Genomic DNA, 24,228 nt, shown 5'->3' with positions numbered 1-24,228 from the left:
CCTTTAGGTCTAAATTCAAGCATAATTTGATTGATTTCCTTGTTTGTTCGATGAATTAATCATCCAACAAAAAAATGATACACTATAGTTACTTACCTAATCAATCAAGACGATCCTATTGTATCCATAATTACTCATAAAAGTAAGCAAATGAACAAGCAAATTTATAATTTATCAACAACATGAAAAACATCACATACCGCAGTACCAACGGCCACAAGGACCATGACATGGAGAGGAGAAGGAGTCGAAACAGATAGGAAACAGTCTTCTGCCGGTGGTCTATCTCGTATTGTCACACCCCAAAACCAAGAACGGCGGAAACGTTCTGGGGCGGAGGACGTCATGTAAGTATCACAACACAGTAAATGTAAATAAGCAAACAACATCATCCATTGCATTAAATATATAATTTTAATACAAGCGTGTTCTGTACAGTATAGACACCAAAAATAATGTATATCAAAATAATAAGATGAGTCTTGAATGCGCTCCATATTCTCAAAAGCTGGCCTCGGTACCTGTCTACTGATGACCTGAAAATACAAGTTATTTTGAAAGAGTTTATCAGCATTAAGCTGGTGAGTTCATAAGTATTTTAGTGTCGGTATTTGTCATTCAAAAATGTTTGAACATGTATCAAGTATAAGTTTGTAAAATGTATGTAAAGGTTTGCCATTGTTTGTAAAAGTTTGAATCTCTCAGAAAAACCTATATTTTCTATTAAAGTAGCCTTCTACCAAGGCTTAACTGTTTTGTATGCTCGTTTGATGTAAAAGTGTGTAATTTCCCAAGTGTAACTATCATTTAACAAAATATAGTTTGTACATTATCGTTTAAGTGAGGTTATCACTAAAATATGTAATGGGTAAATCATTGTAGTACTGTAGTCTTGTATTATAAGAACTACTGTTGTACTAACTACCTTAAACTGGATTTATATTAAGGCATTACGTGATAAATTGCACCATACTATCGACTAGTAACAACGACATAATGAATGGTCGTAATAACGGAATGACGTTTGGCACCCGCAAACCTGCAGGTCCGGCTGTAGCTAGCAGCAAGGTGTAGGATTGTCAATCCAGTATAGATCTATATGCAAACTCACGCTCTCCCTTTAAGAGAATTCTGGCTATAACTCGAGCCATGACAGTTAAGTCATGCTCCGATTTAAATCACAATAAATAAAGTATTCATGTATATGTAATGTTTCTCGTTCTAGTATAGTTGTATATGTATTGTTTCTAGTATAGTTGTATATGTATTGTTTCTAGCATCATTGTATATGTATTGTTTCTAGCATCATTGTATATGTATTGTTTCTAGCATCATTGTATATGTATTGTTTCTAGCATCATTGTATATGTATTGTTTCTAGTATAGTTGTATATTTATTGTTTCTAGCATCATTGTATATGTATTGTTTCTAGTATAGTTGTATATGTATTGTATTACCCCAATGGTAACTAGCTATCGACGTACTGGTAAACATGAATATGGAAGTACTTTTTATGTCTATACATGTATATATGATATATAACTAATATAGAAACGACCCTCGGATAGTCACCTGAAATCCCACCAGACCACATCTCAGTGCGCGAAAAGGAAATAGGGCGGATGGCCTTCCTAAGCCCTTTAAACATTACTTATATATATATATATATATATATATATATATATATATATATATATATATATATATATATATATATATATATATATACCTATACATATACATATATGGGCATGCAATTTATTAGAAGTAAAACAAAGTTTAATAAAAGCATTTGATAAGTAAAAAGAGTTTGTAAAACATTTGAAGTGAATCAGTTTCATAAATAGTTGAATAGTGATAAAATCATTGGTTTTCTAGTTATTAATCACATGTGATTGATGTAATAACTATAAGTATTTGACTTGTATCCCCTCCATAAAGTATTTAAAAGATTTAAAAGTATTTCAAAGGTTAATTAAAGGGGTATAAACTCACTTGAGGTGAGTAGATTGAATTGATGTATCGGGTACCGTGCTAGGTGGAAAACGGAGACTTGTTCACACGTTCGATCCTAGTTATCATATAATGAGAATATATATAACTAATTAGCCAAATAATAACTTAACCAAGTAAGTTAAGACACTTAGGAACATGTATACACTTTATATAAGTGTTATAGGTCCTAATGGTTGCATCTATGTTGATACGGGACAAGGCAAAAGGGGTTTAAAGCACAAATGGCCTTGTATATGAGTTCACCACCCAACAAACCCCACCCTTTGGAGTTTACGGCCATGAACCCATGGGTTTACGGCCGTGAACTCCTCACATGGTGGTTTTGGGTGTTTTGAGGTGTTATCTTGATCCTAGGATAAGTCTAGCCTTGTTGGAACAATCCTTGAAGTAGTTTAAGGCCTTGGAATGCTCCTTTGGGGAGTTTACGGCCAAAGGACCATATCCCCTAGAGTTTACGGCCGTAAACTGTTGGGTTTTAGCCATAAGAACTTTCCTATGTGCGCATGCAAAACCCTATTGCTTGGATCTAGGCTTTCTAATAAACATGCTTTGAATCCAAGACTTCTAATAGCTAATTAGGTTAAATAACAATGATGAAACAGATCTAGAATCATACCTTTGAGTTCCTTGTTGATCTTGTTGTCTTGGAGCTTCTAGAGTCACAATTGTCACTCCTCTAATGGCTTACAAACACCAATAGCAAGCAAGATGATTTAGGAGAGTGGAGAGGGAATGGAATTCGACCAGAGGTTCCTTTCTTCAGGTTCTACAAGGTTGTACACAAATTCCCCATCCCAAGGGCCTATTTATACCTTTAGACTCCTTAAGGGTTTCACCCTAAACCCTAATTGGATAATCTTCTCTTAAGGCTATCCAAATCCATTCCGTAGATAACCCTATGGACGATTTTGAGCTATCCTAAAGCTCTTAGAATCCGTCCAAGGTGTATCCTAATGGATTTATAGTCTAAAGTCTAACTATCAAACAATTGACAGTTTATACCCTATTATTTAATTAATCTCTTTAAGTCACCAAATTAATACCAATTAATTTATGACTTATATTAATCAAATAGCTAAATATTATTCCTTATAATATTTACTCTCTCTTAATAAATCATCCTTCAAGTTGCTATGGTGAAGGCAACCCAAAAGGACCATGCACCACCGAATATAGTTATAGCCTTAGACACTATTCCAACAGTCTCCCACTTGGATAAGTCTAGTAACTATACAAGTACAATACGGTTTGCAATCGTAGCTCTCAAAGACGCTGTCAACTCTGATCTAATCAATCTTGTCCTTTAGATAAGGGATCGTACAGTCCTCTGTTAGATAACATGCTGACAATCCTATGGAATGGTTAGTCCAGCATTTAGATTTCTCGATCTCCGATTTATTTGACATAGAACTTAATCGAACACATCAATTCAGTTCTGACCGGGCCCGGCACATAAGTCAAATCAAATCATCGAGTGGCCAAGATATCTCTTCTATCCTCCTAGGATAAAATTTACAGATAAACTTCGACTTATATGCATTTACTTATTCATTAACCAACTATACACAACAATGCGTTTTATAACATCAAGTTACTGATGCGTTTTCGCATTATCAATGCACAATCAATTAACAAATAATAAACCATATATCTAGGTTTTAAGACCATATGATATTATCGTCTTGCGATCACCTTTTATATCGTATTCCATAAAGTGATTCCAGCAAGCGCGGGTTTATTCCAATGCTCAAAACCAGTTCATAAGCACTCATGAACGTTGCAGCAACCCTTGCCATGTCTAACACCATTTAGACATTCTACACACCAATTCATGACAATCTTCATTCATATCTACTCCCAACATATGAACGATTGTGGACCATTTGAATAATTCGATTATTCCTAATAAACTCAATTATTCTGGAAGTCAAAACATGCAAAGTGAAACAATAGTTAAACAACTAACATGTGACAGTAACTTTACTCATAAATAAAACTCCTTTATTTAATCATCAAATGTTAATTACATTTATCTATTATACGTTTCTAATACTATCTAATCTATACTAATATCATCCTTCAGCCCAATACTCCTAGCATGCTGCAAGTGCTTAACCCTACTCAGTCCCTTCGTAAGCGGATCTGCTGGGTTATCTTCTGATGATATCCTCTTCACTACGAGTTGTCCTTCTTCTACACGATGTCTAATGAAGTGATATTTTCTGTCGATATGTCGAGATCTACCATGATCCCTCGGTTCCTTGGTCAAGGCAACCGCACCTTCGTTATCACAGAAAATCTCCATGGGCTCCTTTATGGCCGGCACAACTCCAAGATCACCGATGAAGTTCTTCAGCCATATTGCCTCCTTCGACGCTTCGCTTGCTGCGATGTACTCTGATTCGCACGTTGAATCAGCTACGGTTTCCTGCTTGGAACTTTTCCATGTCACTGCTCCTCCATTTAGGGTAAAGACCCAGCCCGACTGCGAACGGTAGTTGTCCCTGTCAGTCTGAAAGCTGGCGTCACTATACCCTCGCACCTTTAAGTCATCACTCCCTCCAAGGACTAAGAACCATTCTTTCGTCCTCCGAAGGTACTTAAGGATGTTCTTCACCGCAATCCAATGTGCTTTGCCAGGGTTCCCTTGATATCTGCTAACCATGCTCAAAGCGAAGGCTACATCAGGGCGAGTACAAGTCATAGCGTACATGATTGAGCCAACTGCGGAAGCGTATGGTACTCGGCTCATTTCTGCTATCTCAGCTTCGGTACTCGGACTTTGAGTCTTACTCAACTTGGCATTTCCTTGTATCGGTAGTTCTCCCTTCTTTGAGTTTTCCATACTAAAACGTTTTAGTACCTTCTCCAAGTAAGTATTCTGACTAAGTCCAATTAGTCTCTTACTTCTTTCTCTTACTATCCTTATTCCCAAAATGTAAGAAGCCTCTCCGAGGTCCTTCATAGCGAAGCACTTCCCGAGCCAGGACTTAACCTCCTGCAGAGTCGGGATGTCGTTTCCTATGAGTAATATGTCATCGACATATAGAACGAGGAAGCTTACTATACTCCCACTGGCTTTGACATATACACAAGATTCGTCTTCGCTTCTTACAAATCCAAACTCTTTGACTTTCTCATCGAAGCAAAGATTCCATCTGCGAGACGCTTGCTTAAGTCCATAAATGGACTTCTCAAGCTTACACACTCTATTCGGATGCTTCGGATCCACAAACCCCTCTGGCTGAGCCATGTAAACATCCTCAGCCAACTTTCCGTTAAGGAAAGCGGTCTTGACATCCATTTGCCAAATCTCATAATCATGAAATGCAGCAATTGCTAGCATCACTCTAATAGATTTAATCTTCGCAACTGGTGAGAAGGTCTCATCATAGTCAACTCCGGGAGTTTGAGTAAAGCCCTTCACAACCAATCGCGCCTTATATGTGTGTACGTTCCCATCCACGTCGGTCTTCTTCTTGAAGATCCACTTGCACCCTACGGTCTTACGTTCGGGCACGTAATCAACCAAATTCCAAACTTGGTTATCGTACATGGATTGGATCTCGCTATCCATCGCCTCTTTCTGTTTCGCAGACTCCAGGCCTGCCATGGATTCCTTATAGCTATTAGGTTCATCAAGATTTACTTGTGTACCATCACTAATATACGTGTCCCCTTCGGTAGTAATATGAAAACCATAAAACTGGGGATGAACTCTAACTCTATCGGAACGTCTAAGAGGTAAGGATTTGTCAATCGGTTCAACCGGAGTTTCCTCCTCGGGTTGAATGCCAGCGGTAGAGGTTCCTTCATCTATCGATTCTTGAATCTCTTCAAGTTCGATTTGCCTCCCACTGTCTCCTTGGTTTATGAGTTCTCGCTCTCGGAAAACTCCTCTCCTCGCAACAAAGATAACATTATCTTTCGGTCTATAGAAGAGATATCCAAAGGAAGTTTGCGGGTAGCCGATGAAAATACATCGCTCACTTCGAGGTTCAAGCTTGTCGTGAGTATCTCGTCTTACGAAAGCCTCGCAACCCCAAACCTTGATATATGACAACGAGGGAGCTTTCCCCGTCCACATCTCGTGAGGTGTTTTGGCAACCTTCTTAGTAGGGACTCGGTTAAGGATATGGGTGGCAGTCTCTAAGGCATACCCCCAAAAGAAGATAGGTAGTGAAGCACGACTCATCATAGAGCGAACCATATCCAATAAGGTTCGATTACGCCTTTCTGCCACACCATTCAACTGCGGTGTCCTAGGAGGCGTCAATTGCGAAACTATTCCACACTCCTTGAGATATTCGTGGAATTCAAGACTTAGGTACTCTCCTCCTCGATCGGATCGAAGCATCTTGATTTTCCTGCCCAATTGATTCTCCACTTCATTCTTGAACTCTTTGAACTTTTCAAAGGTTTCTGACCTTTGCTTGATTAAGTAGATATACCCATATCTACTATAGTCATCGGTAAAAGTCACATAGAAGCGGTTCCCATCCTTCGTGGTTGATCTAAAAGGTCCACATACATCGGTATGTATTAGGTCCAATAGTCCCTCACCCCTTTCACAAGTACTCGTGAAGGGTGACTTAGTCATCTTTCCAAGTAAACAAGACTCGCATGTGTCATCTTCCTTAAGGTCGAATGACTCTAACACTCCATCCTTTTGGAGTTGGGCTATACGTTTCTTGTTGACATGTCCAAGACGACAATGCCACAAGGATGCTTTATCCATACTAGTGGAAGAATCAATATTCAAAACATCATTTCCTAAGTTATCAACAATCATAACAGTTTCATATATTCCATTACATGGTATAGCTTCAAAGTAAAAGACACCATTTAGATAAGCCAAAATAGAACCATTCTCATTATTAAAAGAAAATCTAAATCCTTGTCTATATAAACCATGAAATGAAATGATGTTTCTAGCCATTTCTGGCGAATAGCAACAATTGTTCAAAGCTAAAACTAAACTATTCTTAAGCACTAAAGAATACACTCCAATCTTGGTCACAGGCGACGATCTTCTGTTCCCCATGATTAGATTGATCCTTCCTTGCTCCACATCCCTACTTCTTCTTAGTCCCTGCACATTAGAACAAATGTGATAACCACAACCGGTGTCAAGAACCCAAGAAATAGCATGATTAGAATCGTTAGATTTAATTGCATATATACCTGCGAAAGATGGCTTGATCTTTCCTTCCTTGATGGCTTGCAGGTAATCCGGGCAGCTTCTCTTCCAATGTCCTATCTTGTGGCAGTGGTGGCACTCTGCCTCCTTCGGGTTAGAGCAGGGCTTAGAGGGATCAACTTTGGTCCCACTAGAAGAGGAACCATCTCGGGCTTTCACCTTTCGATAGTTATTTGAAGAAGCTTTCCTCTTCTTTCCCTTCCCTTGACCAATAGCCAAGACAGGAGCAGCGGATGGATTGGGAGTTGGTGCAACAGACTTGTCCTTGAAATTGCTCTCAGCAACCCTCAAGAGACCTTGGAGTTTGCTTAGAGTGACCTCCTCTTTGTTCATGTGGTAGGTCATCCTAAATTGGTTGTACATCGGAGGCAAAGAGTGAAGCACCATGTCGATCGCCAAGTCTTCGCCGAAGTCAACATTTAACTTGCGAAGGCGGTCGACATACCTTTGCATCTTTTGCAAGTGCACGATAAGAGATTCTCCATGACCCATCTTGGCGGAAATCATGTTAGTGAAGATCTCGTAACGCTCTTGTCTCGCGTTTTGGTGGTACCTCTCCAACAAGTCTTGATGCATTTCGTATGGATACATGTCCTCGTAGGACTTTTGGAATTCGGAGTTCATGGTGGCGATCATGATGCAATGTACCTTCGTTGCATCTCGCTCATGAGTTTCAAAAGCGGTGATTTCGGCGGGAGTAGCAACTTCGGGGTTGATTTTCTCGAGCTTCTCGTCGAGGACATACTCTTTATCCTCATAGCGAGCAATGGTGCGAATGTATCTTATCCATTCGCCAAAGTTCGTTCCATCGAAGGTGACCTTTTGGCAAAGGCTCATCAACGTGAAAGAACTAGCAGCAGCGTTGTTTGCGTTTGACATCTATAGAAAGGACAAAGATTGATTAGAACAAGAATCCCTAATTATCACCCAATAAGAAAAATTAGGGCTAGGATCCAACAACAACATTTACATACTAGAAAAGGGATGCCGTAATCCAATATGAAAATAAATTGAAGGTAAGTGAATGACGATTCACTAATTCTCCATCACAAAACTTAAACTTTTAGTCCTAAGTGTTTTTGAGAATTCCTAGGTTTGGATGAGATTCATTGAACTATTCAATGGCATGTTTAAATCTCGATATGCCCCTCTTGTTTGTGACTGGGATGCCGAGGATCACAAAGCGGGTGTGAATTACCATGCAAATTCACATGGTGCCTTCATTGTAATGATCACCTATTCGATGTGCCGGTAAACCACACACGCTCCATCGAACTATGATAAACAATGAATCACCCTTTGCCACCTTCGCTTAGAACCAATTAGTGTGCCGGTAAACCACACACGCTCCACTAACATCTTAGCAAGGTGCAAAGTGTAATTTCATGGGATTGCATCAATTCACTTTTCCTAAAGTAACTAAGATTGGGAAATTTAAAAAATGTTTAGCTACTTCGTATTTCTTATTATGCTTTTAATGAGAGGATGAGGTTGCCCTATCCTACCCGTTCGGCTAACGACCCTCCACCAATCAAGCAAGCGGTGGGTGTGAGTGTACACCCATTAAGCGCCATTTTATAGGCCGCAACCTTATACCCACCTTATAGATCGGCTTCGTGAATGAGGCCTACTAGCGGTAAGACTAGCATTTAGTTATACATATATATATTACACTATTAATATCATACTAGTATAGGGTTGTATTTTAAACCTTTTAAAATCTAGGGATTGAAATTTAGGTTGTCTAAATTAAAACCTTTAATCACAAATATAAATTTCAAAACCTTAGGGTAGGTTTTACACATTCAAAACATGGAGGATCAAATAACAAATAATTTCAATTAACAATTAATATCTTTAATTATCTTTATTTGATTTATCTTTGATTTCTTTGAAGATAATTACCAAAATAATCAAAATAATTAATTAATTATCATATAAGGAAATTAAATATTTAATTAGTTGATAATTACCTTTAACTAGATCAAGATAACACTTATATTTATCAAAAAATCGGATTTATATTGATCTAATTAGTTTATGGAAAGTTTGGATAAGATAAACACAAAGAAATCCCGAATCTGGCCATTCCTGGCGCCTGGACTCGCCGAGTGCACAAGGGGACTCGCCGAGTCAGGCCTACTCGACGAGTCCACCTTGGAACTCGACGAGTCAGTGACTCAAAACCCAAAAAATTCGAATTTTGCAGGTTTGTTTCAGTTATTCAAGCAACAATTTAAAGAAAACCAATCTAGGCTCTGATACTACTGTTGGGTTTTAGCCATAAGAACTTTCCTATGTGCGCATGCAAAACCCTATTGCTTGGATCTAGGCTTTCTAATAAACATGCTTTGAATCCAAGACTTCTAATAGCTAATTAGGTTAAATAACAATGATGAAACAGATCTAGAATCATACCTTTGAGGTCCTTGTTGATCTTGTTGTCTTGGAGCTTCTAGAGTCACAATTGTCACTCCTCTAATGGCTTACAAACACCAATAGCAAGCAAGATGATTTAGGAGAGTGGAGAGGGAATGGAATTCGACCAGAGGTTCCTTTCTTCAGGTTCTACAAGGTTGTACATGAATTCCCCATCCCAAGGGCCTATTTATACCTTTAGACTCCTTAAGGGTTTCACCCTAAACCCTAATTGGATAATCTTCTCTTAAGGCTATCCAAATCCATTCCATAGATAACCCTATGGACGATTTTGAGCTATCCTAAAGCTCTTAGAATCCGTCCAAGGTGTATCCTAATGGATTTATAGTCTAAAGTCTAACTATCAAACAATTGACAGTTTATACCCTATTATTTAATTAATCTCTTTAAGTCACCAAATTAATACCAATTAATTTATGACTTATATTAATCAAATAGCTAAATATTATTCCTTATAATATTTACTCTCTCTTAATAAATCATCCTTCAAGTTGCTATGGTGAAGGCAACCCAAAAGGACCATGCACCACCGAATATAGTTATAGCCTTAGACACTATTCCAACATAAACTCCTATGGGGTGTTGGTTTTAATTCTTTTGAGGTCCTTGCATGTGTAGGATAGCTTCCATGCTTTTATCTAAGGCTAAAGGGGACAAGAGGCACACTTTTATGTCATCACTTGGAGTTTACGGCCCAAGATATGTTCCTTGGCCGTAAACTCCCTTTAAGGAGTGATTTTGATGTCTTTTGTTCTCCATTCAAGTCCCATGTGATCAAGGTAAATCGTCTTAGGGCTTTTAGGGTGTTTAAGGCATACTTTGCCCTTGAAAAAGGGGTTTACGGACCAAGATCCTTCCTTGGCCGTAAACTCCTAAAACCCTATGATTTTGAAGTGTTTTGGTGTCCAAAATAAGCACAAGTATTAGAGGGTAAAGTCCTTAAGCTTTAGGGGATGATTTAGGGCATTTAAGACCCTTAAAAAGGGGTTTACGGCACAAGAACGTTCCTTGGCCATAAACTCCTATAACTTGTGTTTCTTGATTGATTTTTAGTCCCAAATGTTTATACACTAACCCCTAAACCAGGTGTCTAACAAGGAATCGGGACTAGGAAGCCTTTAGGCTCCGTTTTGGAGTTTACTCCCCAAGAACGTTCTTGGGCGGTAAACTCTCGGATCTTGTATTTTGAACATGTAATTGATGTTATAAAGCATATAACAAGTATTGAAACACATTTAGGAAAGTAGACTCACAATCCGGGATGAAAACCCGAAGATCCGTTAGAGAGAATTGGCTTTTCTCTAGTTGGAATTGTGAATAATGAATTAATTAAATTCAGAAATCTATTTATAGTCCTGGAATATTTTGACAGAAAATATTTTTATTCCGAAAGTCGGACTATAACATTATGAAACTTACAATGTTCAAGTTTCACAATTACAGGGGCATCCACTCTCCTGATATGTCCAGAAATGTAAACCCTAATGTACACAAACTTGTTCGGACAAGTCTGAAAATCACCGAAACTGGACTAGCTTCTATTGAATAGTTAATGTTCGTACAAATGGAAATTTCGGGTTGTCACACGTATGGTCAATGTTTTGCCTCCTTATCAGGAACTAAATCGATGACAAAACCGATTGTGCTGACTGTGTTCCAAATTCTTTAATTTCAATTTCCATATCGATATCGGGATATTACAAGTAGATAAATCGATGAAGATATTGATTCTTGATGATGAAAATGGAGACTAATGATGAACATTAAAAAAATATGTGTACGATTCGTATCAGATAATTAGTTAGGGTTACGATTTCGTATATCCATCACTCTTAACATATATATATATATATATATATATATATATATATATATGTGTGTGTGTGTGTGTGTGTGTGTGTATGTATATATATACATATGTATGTATGTATGTATGTATCTCGTGTGTATTCAGACAAAAGAAAACATCAAAGTTATCCACTGCTACCAATAATTTATTAGTTTTCTTTGTTAATATTCGTGGTGTTCAAAATGAAAAAATGTTTAGATGGACCAAAATTGTGATTTTGGTATAAGATTAGGGAGCAATTTTCTAATTTACTCTTAATTATACTATGTAATATATTTTTTATAAAAAGAACTTTTAATGGCATATTAAGCCACAAATAATTATGAATATTAGTGACATAAAATGTTAAGTGCCATTAAATCTATTAATTTTTATAGTGACACATAAAATATGACACTAAAAAATATGATATAGGGGCACATAGAACATATGCCATTAAATATGTATGTCGCTAAATGACATATTGCTTGTAGTGTTTTCTCTTCATCGACAATACATTACTAGGTCAATTCCAACCCCCCCCCCCCCTCCGCCCTTCTTCATGTTCTCGATCGATCACAATTTCATCCTTCTCTCTTTTTCTTTTGCGGCTGTTTATATAGTTTGATGATAGGGAGAAGTTGTGGCTTTCAATTCCCTCTTTAAAAATCTCGATCACATGTATATGTATGTGATGAGATTAGGATTGCATAAGGAAGAAGATGAGAGTTAATTGAGAAAGTTATGGTGATGGTATCCTTGTAAATTGAGGAACTTTGCCTTAACAATGGTGGAATGTAAGCACTCAAATGGATGAAATCATCATTTATGTACAGAACAAGAAATGTTGTGATGAAATTATCCAATCCATTGTAAAATTGTATGTGTATATCAAGCCAATAGTCTACACAAAAGTTGTAAATCTTTAATTTCTTTATTTTTACTACATGTTGAATGTTTTTATAAAAAAAATGTAATGTTATAAATTAAATGGTAAATTATAAAGGAGTTATTATAAAAAAGTCATTTTGCATAGTTACTGAGTCATAACTTTTAATCTAATCAGCTCTGATCCAGTTAAGAACTATTAAACGTCTATTTAATTATTAAATATGTGTATGTGCTTTTTAATTTTTTTTTTTGTATGTATTTTTTCTGAAGTTTAGTCAAAACTTGACTTTTTTGGCTTCATGGTCCTTTTGAGTTGGTTTCGTTGTAGATTTGGTCTTTCGGTAAACTAAAATGACTATAATACCCTCGAGGTATTTATTTTCTATTTTTCTTTCATTTTTTAAATCAAATTCTAATTTATGTATTTAAATAATTAAAACAAAATTAAAATGGGCTCTCTCTCTCTCTCCGTCTCTCTCCCTCTCTCTCTGTCTCTCTCTCTCTCTCTCTCTCTCTCTCTCTCTCGGTAAAAGGATGAAAGAATAAGGTTTTTGGGGGTCTCCTTATTTGCGTAATATGTTAGCGAAGAAGAGAGATAAATCGACCTACAAATCTATAACATCCCAAAAATTATGGACCAAAAAATTAATTTTTAATTAAGTGATTTGCAAAAACGTTAGTAACAAAATATCATTCAACCATATAATCTAATAATTTGATAAAACATGTCCTGTGTTTGTAAACCATAACGTAAATCATAATAATATCAGAGTACAAATCCCAAAATGTCTCATAGTGCGGAAAAACAAAAACGTGTGTGTGATATGCCGCTACCGCGCCAGATCCTTACCCTTGGCTGAAGAGGTACCTGAAACAACAACTAAAAAACGTAAGCACGAAGCTTAGTGAGTTCCCCCAATGTACCGCATACCAAATAACCATATAACATACAATTTTTGTCAGGCATATCCGGGTGCCCGACCTACCCCTTCGGTCCTCTCGACCGGATAATGACTAGCATATCTAGGTGCTGGTCTCCCCTTCGGTCCATTTGACCGGATACTGACTAGCATATCTGGTTGCTGGTCTCCCCTTCGGTCCTTTCGACCGGATACTGACTAGCATATCCGGGTGCTGGTCTCCCCTTCGGTCCTTTCGACCGGATACTGACTTCCATATCCGGGTGCTGGTCTCCCCTTCGGTCCTTTCGACCGGATACTGACTAGCATATCTGGGTGCTGGTCTCCCCTTCGGTCCTTTCGACCGGATACCTGGGCACTATCTCCCCTACTATCGCTAGCACATAGCATCATATCCTACAAACACATAAACACAATACAAGTAGTGGCAACCCTAGATGATTATCACAGAGACAATCATCTAATCATAAAATTCCTACTAGTGGGCCGACATTGTGGCCTTAGACCCACCGCTACTAGAAGGTAACTCACCACGAAGTAGCTGCTGAAAGTATGCTTGCTGAGCGCCTGACTGCCGAACCGGAACTCCCCGATTACAATTTCCATAAACACTAAGTCAGATACTGATAACTAATCTTAGGGTAAAATGACAATTTTTTTGCCCCCCCCCCCCCCCCCCCCGGTCAAAGTCAACATCCTGGTTAAAGTCAACTTCCTGGTTGACCGGACTCGCCGAGTTGACTCGCCAACTCGCTGGGTCCCCTCCATCTATTCTAGTTCTACACCCATTTCTACTCGTCGAGCTTAGCGATGACTCGATGCGTTCTTCCTCGATGCATACATACTAAGTACAAAATCATCTGAATCGCCGAGTTGAAGAACAACTCGTAGAGTCTAAGGCAATCTTCATCGGACTCGCCGAGTTGCTCATCCAACTCGCCGAGTCCACGGCTATCTTCATGGGACTCGTCGAGTTCATCATTCTACTCACCGAGTACAATCAGTCCTTTTTCCATACAAACCTGATTTGATCCATGCAGCGGCTCCAAACCACAGATCCAGGCTTCTAGGGCATGCTTATCACGTAAAGTTGCAAACTTTACGTGCATGCATAGCTTTAGAGGCTTCAAATGCCTAAACTAAGCTCTTAATGGGTTCTAAGCTCAAGAGGGACATTAATCACCAGTATGACCAAAACTTAACACTTCCCGAAGGTAATGAGAGTCTAGATCTGAAGTATAACCCAACCATAAGGTTTCTCTTCAAGGATTTGGGGTTTTAGGGCTTAAAAGCAACATTTTAGGGACAAACAAGATCTAATAGATAAATAACCAAGATGGAAACTTTATTACCCGAATGGATGACCACAAATGAATGTGTTCTGGATCTAAGTCCCCTTCCTTGATCTCTTCAACTTCTCCCTTCTTCCACTTGCTCCAAAGTGCACTAAACGTCCCTTCACAAGGCAACAAATCACTCGAACTCACCAATGGAGGCTAGGGTTTCGATAAGGATTCCTCTGAGGGTGATGGGGGGTTGAGATGGGGATGTAAGGGCGTTTAAATAAGGTGCAAACCCTAAGGATTAGGGTCTCCTCATGATTGTTCTACTCGTCGAGTCCAGGCGTGGACTCGCCGAGTAGAGCACTTAAAACCCGCATCCACTCGGCGAGTTAGGGTTATAAATCGCCGAGTAGCTCTTCCCAAAAGAACATTTAATTAAAATAAATACATACCAGGAACAGGGCGTTACAATTCTCCCCCAGTTATCTTAGACTTCGTCCTCGAAGTCTGCTGCATCCAGAAACAACTCGGGGTAGTGCTCCCTCATCTCCTCCTCCGCCTCCTATGTCCTCTCTGAACCCTTCCGGTGCTGTCACGGCACCTTCACCAACTGAACCACCTTGTTCCTCAAAGTCTTCGCCCTTCGATCTAAGATCGCAACTGGTCCCTCGATATAATTCAGGTTGCTATCAACCTGAATATCTTCAAAGGGTACAACTACGGACTCGTCCACCAAACACTTTCTCAACTGAGAAACATGAAAATTATTGTGGATCTGGCTAAGCTCTGCTGGAAGATCCAATCGATAGGCGGCCCGAACCACCTGGGCCAAAACCCTAAAAGGACCAATGAACCTAGGGCCCAACTTGCCCCTCTTCCGGAACCTAATGACACCCTTCCAGGGTGATACCTTCAGGAGGACCACGTCACCCACCTGAAACTCCAAGTCTGAACACCTCTTGTCGGCATAACTCTTCTGCCGACTCTACGCAATCTGCAGTCTACTACGAACCTGCTGAATCAACTATGTTGTTTTGAGCACCACTTCGGTGCTCCCAATGACACGCTGACCGACCTCGCCTCAACAAATCCGGGTCCTGCACTTTCTCCCATAGAGCATCTCGAAAGGAGGGCGGTAAATACTCGCATGGTGACTGTTGTTATACAAAAACTCGGCTAATGGAAGATACGTATTTCAACTGTTGTCGAAATCTAGCACGCATGCCCGCAACATATCCTCAAGAGTCTCGATGGTTCGCTCACTCTGGCCATCCGTCTGCGGGTGGAAGGCAGTGATGAGATGCAGACGAGTGCCCAACTCATCGTGAAACTTCTTCCAAAACCTGGAAGTAAAGCGCACATCTCTGTCTGAAATCACTGACACTGGCACCCCGTGCCGCGCCTCTATCTCCCTGATATAGATGTCGGCCAACTTCTCGGTCGAGATGCTCTTCTGAATTGGAATAAAATGGGTGCTCTTGTTCAATCGATCCACGATGACCCATATAGAATCCACTCCTCGCGCGGTCCTGGGAAGCTTTGTGATAAAATCCATCGTAATATCCTCCCACTTGCACAATGGGATTTCCAACGGTTGCATCTTGCCATGCGGTCTCTGATGTTCGGCCTTGACCTTCCTGCAGGTCAAGCACCGTTCGACGTACCAAGCTACATCCAGCTTCATGCAGGGCCACTAATAGTCCAGACGAAGATCCCTATACATCTTCATCACCCCGGGATGAATGGAGAATCAGGATTTGTGCGCCTCCTCCATCAAAATCTGGCGCACGCCCACGAGGTATGGCACCCATAACGTCAATAATCCCCTGTTGTCATAGTGGAAGGAGGAAACCTGACACACTATGCGCTCACTCTTCCGATGTTCCTCCCTTAGGGCCTCCTGCTGGGCCTCCCGGATCCGCTCCAAAAGCGGAGTCACCACTGTCATCCTCATGAAAATATCCCTGATCGGCGCAGCCTTACAGCTAAGCGCATCGGCCACCACATTGGCCTTCCCTGGGTGGTAAAATATCTCGCAATCACAATCCTTCACCACGTCAAGCCACCGACACTACCTCATGTTCAAATTCGGTTGATCCATGAGGTACCTCAAACTCTTGTGGTCCGTGTAAATGGTACATCGAACCCCGTAGAGGTAATGTCGCCAAATCTCGAGGGCGACGACCACCGCCCCTAACTCTAAATCATGCGTCTGGTAGTTCGCCTCGTGAGGCTTCAGCTGCCTCGAGGCGTAGGCTATGATGTGCCCTCTCTGCATCAGCACCGCGCCCAACCCTGAAATGGACGTGCCACAATATACCACAAAATCCTCTACACCCTCTGGCAGGGCTAAGATTGGCGCCTCGCACAACCTTTGTTTCAGAGCCTCGAATGCTGCCTGCTGCTTAGGCCCCCATCGGAAGACTATTACTACTTTCTTAGTCAACCGTGTCAGGGGTACGACTATCTTGGAGAAGTCCTGAATGAATCTCCGATAGTATCCCGCTAAACCAGGAAACTCCAAATCTCGGATGGAGACTTCAGAACCTCCCATCTCATCATGGCCTCTATCTTGGTCGGGTCGACCAATATACCATTCTAGTTGACAAGGTGCCCAAGGAATTACACCTCGCTCAACCAAAACTCGTACTTGGAGAACTTAGCATACAAGCTCTCTCTCCTCAGAGTCTTCAAAACCTCCCTCAGATGCTCCTCGTGCTCTTCCCGCATCTTGGAATAAACCAAGATATCATCAATGGAAACTATCACAGATCGATCCAGCATCAGTCTGCATACGCAGTTCATGAGATCCATGAACACGGCAGGAGCATTGGTGAGCCCGAACGGCATCACCACGAACTCATAATGGCCATAACGTGTCCGAAATGCAATCTTCTACACATCCTCCTCTCTGACCCTCATCTGATGATAACCTGAATGCAAATCGATCTTGGAGAACCAAGATGCTCCCTGCAACTGATCAAAGAGGTCATCAATCCTCGGGAGCGGGTAACGGTTCTTCACCGTTACCTTGTTCAACTCCCGGTAAACTATACACATCCGATGCGAACCATCCTTCTTTTTCACAAAAAGGATCGAGGCTCCCCATGGTGAACTGCTCGGTCTAATGAATCCCTTGTCTAACAGCTCTTGTAGTTGTGTGGACAACTCCTGCATCTCAGGAGGAGCCAACCGATACGGTGCCTTGGCTATCGGAGCCGCACCAGGAACTAGGTCGATCTTGAACTCTACCTGACACTCCGGAGGTATTCCAGGAAGCTCCTTCGGGAACACATCAGCGTAGTCTTGCACCACTGGAACTTCGTCCACCTTCGCCTTACCCGTCTCCCAGGTGTCGACCACATACGCGACATATCCCGCGCAACCCTGCTGAAGGTAGCACCTAGCTCTCGCTGCTGAACATACTGTGAGTCCATGTTGTGGCCTCTCGCCATAGATCACCAACTCTCCTCCACTTGGGGTCCTGACTCGCACTAGCTGCTGTGCACAATCTATCACCACCCCATTAGGGCTCAACCAATCCATGCCTATAATCACCTTGTTTCCATGCAACGGAATGGGAACCAAATCCACCAAGTAGCGCTTCTCGAATATCCTCAGAATGTAATCTCTGAACACCGGTGATGCACGCACCGATCGATCATCAGCGATCTCCACCTCTAAAGGGCACTCCAACATGCCTGAATACTCAGAAAACTTCTTGCTAAGCGCAAGAGAAACAAACGATCGGGTGGCACCCGAGTCCAACAACACCTGAACAGGGATACTGTTCACATGGAACGATCCTAAAGCATATACACAGAGCACATATCAATAATATAACAGCATGAAAATGAAATAGAGGGAATGAATCATACCCGTCACCACATCGGGTGCGGCGCATGCCTCCTCGGTAGTCAACTGAAACTCCCTGCTCCTCACCACTGGAGCCTCCGCCTTGCCCTGTCGGCCATCCGTGATCCGCAGGGTCGCTGGGGCTGGCGCCTTTACTGGCGCTGATACTGCTGTCAACTGGGGGCAACTAGCCCTCTTGTGGACCCTCTGGTTGCAATGGAAACATAGCAACTCGAACGTCTGTACCACAGGCGCAGGGGTGGTACAATCCCTACTAAATTGCCCATACGTGCCGCACTTATAGCAGCCTGACGATCCTGACCAGCACGCTCCCTCGTGCACCTTGTTGTATTTCTTGCAGCGGCCCCGCCCCTGTTGGCCTTTCAGCCCCGCATCTGGTCCCTTTGGCTTCTTCCCCGAAGCCCCCATAACATGACCCTCTTCCGCCTTCCTCTTCCGAATGTGCTCTAGATCTGTCTCCATCTCCCTTGCCCTGACAATCATAGAGTCCAGGGTAGGACAAGCTGAAAAACTGACATGCTCCCAAATATCAACTCGTAACATATCATGATAGCGGGTCCTCCTCATATCCTCATCTCCCGCGTACTGGGGCACCAACAACGCCCTCTCCCGGAACTTGGAGGTGATCTCCGCCACAGTCTCCGTCGTCTGTCTCATATCCAAAAACTCCCTGAATAGCTGCTGAAGCTCGATAGTTGGTGCAAAATCTACCCTGAAACTGGTCACGAAGTACGACCAGGTCATAGCCTCGACAGCCGAGGCTCCCAACAAGTCACCAACGGACTCCCACCAATCCCTAGCTCGATCCCTCAGACATCCTGCTGCAAATCTCACCTTTGACCCCTCGGGGCAGAAGCTAGTCAACTGTGCAGACTCAATGTCTGCAATCCATCGCCTGGCAGCTATGAGGTCCTTTGCCTCGTGGAAATCTGGCGCACCACTGCCCCTGAAGTCCTTGAAGGACAGTGTGCGAGATCCCGACTGGCCAGATACCAAGTCACTCCAGAACGCCCGAAGGCGATCCTCCATCAGCTCAACTATCCCTTCCTTGATCGATCTGAAGATAATGGGGGTCGACTCAAGGATGCCCCTGGTGATCTCTGACGTGATGAAATCGCGTAGCCTCTCATCCACCAGCTCGGAACCTGATCCCGAACCCGATCCCTCCCCTGAACTACGAAATGCTTGTCTAGGGCGTAATACCACCATTCTGAAACACAACATAATAAACATCAGGAACACTGATATATCTCAAGGAATCTCTACTACCACAAGTTTCCTGATCTCATCTCAACTTTCCTTGATTTGAGTACTGATCCTCTTCTTCTAGTAGTACGGGCCCATACTACCTTCCACATCTATCCTCTTCTTGATTTGAGTACTGCTAATAATCTCTGCTACTCCCATCCTAGGCTTGCCTTAAGGAGTTATCTGACTATACCCGATCCAGTCCTCAGCTGCTGAAAGCCTCCTTATGATGCCAACTAGCCATCACCTGAATACCATCACATGCGGTGAGGCTCATAATGGGAAACTATTCAAGTAAAAGACTCGTCCCTACAACGGTTAGATTCATACAAGAGCTCCGCAATAGGGCCAAGTCTAGCACTCTAAGATTATTCAACCCTGTTCGCATGTGACGTGAAGCATTCATCTAATGGCTAACTCCCATCACTTAGAGTCCCACAAAGCACAAGGTAAGCAACATCCAGACATAGGAGACTACTCAAGCAATTCTATCCTCATAATGGGAAACTGTACAAGCATACAATGCTAAGCTCACGATATCAGGCATAACCTAAATGGGCTATCTTACTGCTGTCTACATAACCCTAGCATGCAATTTTCATATATTGAAGCACATAAAGCAAGCACATAAGGCATCACTCCTAGATCCTTAGTCCTATCCTAGCATGCTGTTCTACTAAAACAGATAAACATACATAAACTTGTATGGGTACATTGGAGAATACTTACTTGAGCTCGGTCGGTCGCGCACATCACACACTTTGTTCCTTCTTAAGATTCTTTACTTAACCTTTTAGAAAACATTTTTCTTTTTCAAACTCTTGTAATCCCTAAATTTGAGTTCAGACACCCTTGAAGGTGTGTCCGAATCACTCAAACCAGGGCTCTGATACCAACTTGTAACATCCCAAAAATTATGGACCAAAAATTTCATTTTTAATTAAGTGATTTGCAAAAATGTTAGAAACAAAATATCATTCAACCATATAATCTAATAATTTGATAAAACATGTCCCGTGTTGGTAAACCAGAACGTAAATCATAATAATATCAGAGTACAAATCCCAGAATGTCTCATAGTGCGGAAAAACAAGAACGTGTGTGTGATATGCTTCTACAACGCCAGCTCCTTCCCCTTGGCTGAAGAGGTACCTAAAGCAACAACTAAAAACCGTAAGCACGAAGCTTAGTGAGTTGCCCCCACGTATCAGATACCAAATAACCATATAACATACAATTTTTGTCAGGCATATCCTGGTGCCCGACCTACCCCTTCGGTCCTCTCGACCGGATAATGACTAGCATATCTGGGTGCTGGTCTCCCCTTCGATCCTTTCGACCGGATACTGACTAGCATATCTGGGTGCTGGTCTACCCTTCGGTCCTTTCGACCGGATACTGACTAGCATATCTGGGTGCTGGTCTCCCCTTCGGCCCTTTCGACCGGATACTGACTAGCATATTTGGGTGCTGGTCTCCCCTTTGATCCTTTCGACTGGATACTGACTAGCATATCTGGGTGCTGGTCTCCCCTTCGGTCCTTTTGACCGGATACCTGGGGACTATCTCCCCTACTATCGCTAGCACATAGCATCATATCCTACAAACACATAAACACAATACAAGTAGTGGCAACCCTATATGATTATCACAGAGACAATCATCTAATCATACAATTCCTACTAGTGGGTCGGCATTGTGGCCTTAGACCCACCGCTACTGGAAGGTAACTCACCTCGAAGTAGTTGCTGAAAGTCTGCTTGCTGAGCGCCTAACTGCCGAACCGGAACTCCCCGGCTATAATTTCCATAAACACTAAGTCAGATACTGATAACTAATCTTAGGGTAAAATGACTATTCCCCCCCCCTCCCCCGGTCAAAGTCAACATCCTGGTCAAAGTCAACTTCCTAGTTGACTGGATTCGCCGAGTTGACTCGCCAACTCGCCGAGTCCCCTCCATCTATTCTAGTTCTACACCCATTTCTACTCGTCGAGCTTAGCGAAGACTCGACGCGTTCTTCCTCGATGCATACATACTAAGTCCAAAATCATCTGAATCGCCGAGTTGAAGAACAACTCGTCGAGTCTAAGGCAATCTTCATCGGACTCGCCGAGTTGCTCATCCAACTCGCCGAGTCCACGGCTATCTGCATAGGACTCGTCGAGTTCATCATTCTACTCACCGAGTACAATCAGTCCTTTTTCCATACAAACCTGATTTGATCCATGCAGCGGCTCCAAACCACAGATCCAGGCTTCTAGGTCATGCTTATCACGTAAAGTTGCAAACTTTACGTGCATGCATAGCTTTAGAGGCTTCAAATGCCTAAACTAAGCTCTTAATGGGTTCTAAGCTCAAGAGGGACATTAATCACCAGTATGACCAAAACGTAACACTTCCCGAAGGTAATGAGAGTCTAGATCTGAAGTATAACCCAACCATAAGGTTTCTCTTCAAGGATTTGGGGTTTTAGGGCTTAAAAGCAACATTTTAGGGACAAACAAGATCTAATAGATAAATAACCAAGATGGAAACTTTATTACCCAAATGGATGACCACAAAGGAATGTGTTCTGGATATAAGTCCCCTTCCTTGACCTCTTCAACTTCTCCCTTCTTCCACTTGCTCCAAAGTGCACCAAACGTCCCTTCACAAGGCAACAAATCACTCAATCTCACTAATGGAGGCTAGGGTTTCAATAAGGATTGCTCTGAGGGTGATGGGGGGTTGAGATGGGGCTGAAAGGGCGTTTAAATAGGGTTCAAACCCTAAGGATTAGGGTCTCCTCCTGATTGGCCTACTCGCCGAGTCCAGGCGTGGACTCGCCGAGTAGATCACTTAAAACTCGCATCCACTCGACATCCACTCGGCGAGTTAGGGTTACAACTCGCCGAGTAGCTCTTCCCAAAAGAACATTTAATTAAAATAAATACGTACCAGGAACGGGGCGTTACAAAATCATCTTCACAAAATTGGTTTTCGCCATTACTTCAGTCGTCTAAGACTCTAATCGAACATTAGAACTCAAAGCTTTCAACCAAACAAAAACTGGAGTGAATGGCCTCGTAAGTCCACCACCTTCCATCAAGTCCCTCCTCTCATCTCAGTTTTCTAATTACTACTGACGCATTCTTCTTCCGTGAATATAAATCTTCTTATTTCATCATCTTCCATTGATTTCATCCAAAAATTGGCCCAAATCTGTAAATATGTGTGTACATGTTTATGATGGAGAGAGATAGAGGCGTCTAAAATTGGGTTTGATTTTCATAGTTCTTCCATATTTGAGACATCGATTGTGATGGAGAAGTGTTTGTCATATGTCATCTTTCTTCAGGGCTTCACAATGAGAGAAACAATGTTGTATGGGTTCACGATGGTGGGCAACCATTGATTTACAATCGCCAGATAAGGGAGATAGGGGTGGTGGGAAGAACACATAGACTGTGCGCTTGTTGATTTTCTACTATAGTTTTATTTTGATTTATCTCTTTAGCTTCATCAGTGAAGTTTTTTAAGGATTACAGAAATTGGATGTGACAACAATCATTGGAGAAGGTAGATGGGGTTTGAGTTTTTCATTGTCTATTCTAGTTTTCAAACAAAGATTGAGAAAGGGTATGCACCTTCCAAATGAGGCATCAAAAGCCTAGAAACCCTAGAATTTAGAAACCTACCACCTTGTACTAACCCTTCAAAAACCCTTTCCCTCTTGTGTGGCTAGGGATTCCAGGTCATACAAACACCATCGATTCCTTCAGCAATGATGTTCGCCATCTTCATTGACATTTTGGGTGGTAAAAATGTAAACTTTGTGTGTGTCTATGTGTGTTATTGCAGTTCCACCTGTTTATCTCCATGGAAATTAGAATCAAGGAAACATTATACAAATAAATAGCCATTACTGTAATAAAGAAGAAAAGAAAGTATAAAAAAGGTAAATGAAAGGTCAACCGAATTTGCCTAATGAAAAAAAGACCTTAGAAATGGCAAAGGTGGAGGCGATGACACCCCCAATAAAACGACGGTAGACACCTGATCAGATCGAGAAGAAATTAGGTGGCGGAGAAAACACGTTGTTATCTTCAAATGGTGGAAGAGAAATAGTTGTGTATTGCATAGTGGTCGTCTTTGTCCCGATGATAGCTGACGCGGTGAAGATCTTGAGTGGTGGTCATAGTGATGACGATGTAGTCTTGGGAGGGTTTGCGAAGCCTTTGCAATATGAAAACAATGATTAATGGATATGTATGGGTAGGTTGGGATGAGAAACTGATTACCCCTAAAACCCGACATCACCGTATACAAATTGCGAAATAAAATTAGAGTAAAGTAGATTATTGTTATCCTGCCAATCGATTGAAGTAAAATCATAAAAATAAACACACGTGAGAAACTGAGATCTTGAGTGGAGATGAAGATGGAGATTAAGCAGTTTGGTTCATCCGGCTTCAACGACGATGGTGGTGTGTAGCAATAGCAAGAGGATTAAACTATCAACGAAGTGGAGGTGCAGTCCCGACT

This window comes from Lactuca saligna, chromosome 8 (assembly GCF_052625555.1).
Source record: "Lactuca saligna cultivar CGN05327 chromosome 8, ASM5262555v1, whole genome shotgun sequence".
Taxonomy (NCBI): domain Eukaryota; kingdom Viridiplantae; phylum Streptophyta; class Magnoliopsida; order Asterales; family Asteraceae; genus Lactuca; species Lactuca saligna.
Note: the sequence above shows the minus strand (reverse complement) of the source record.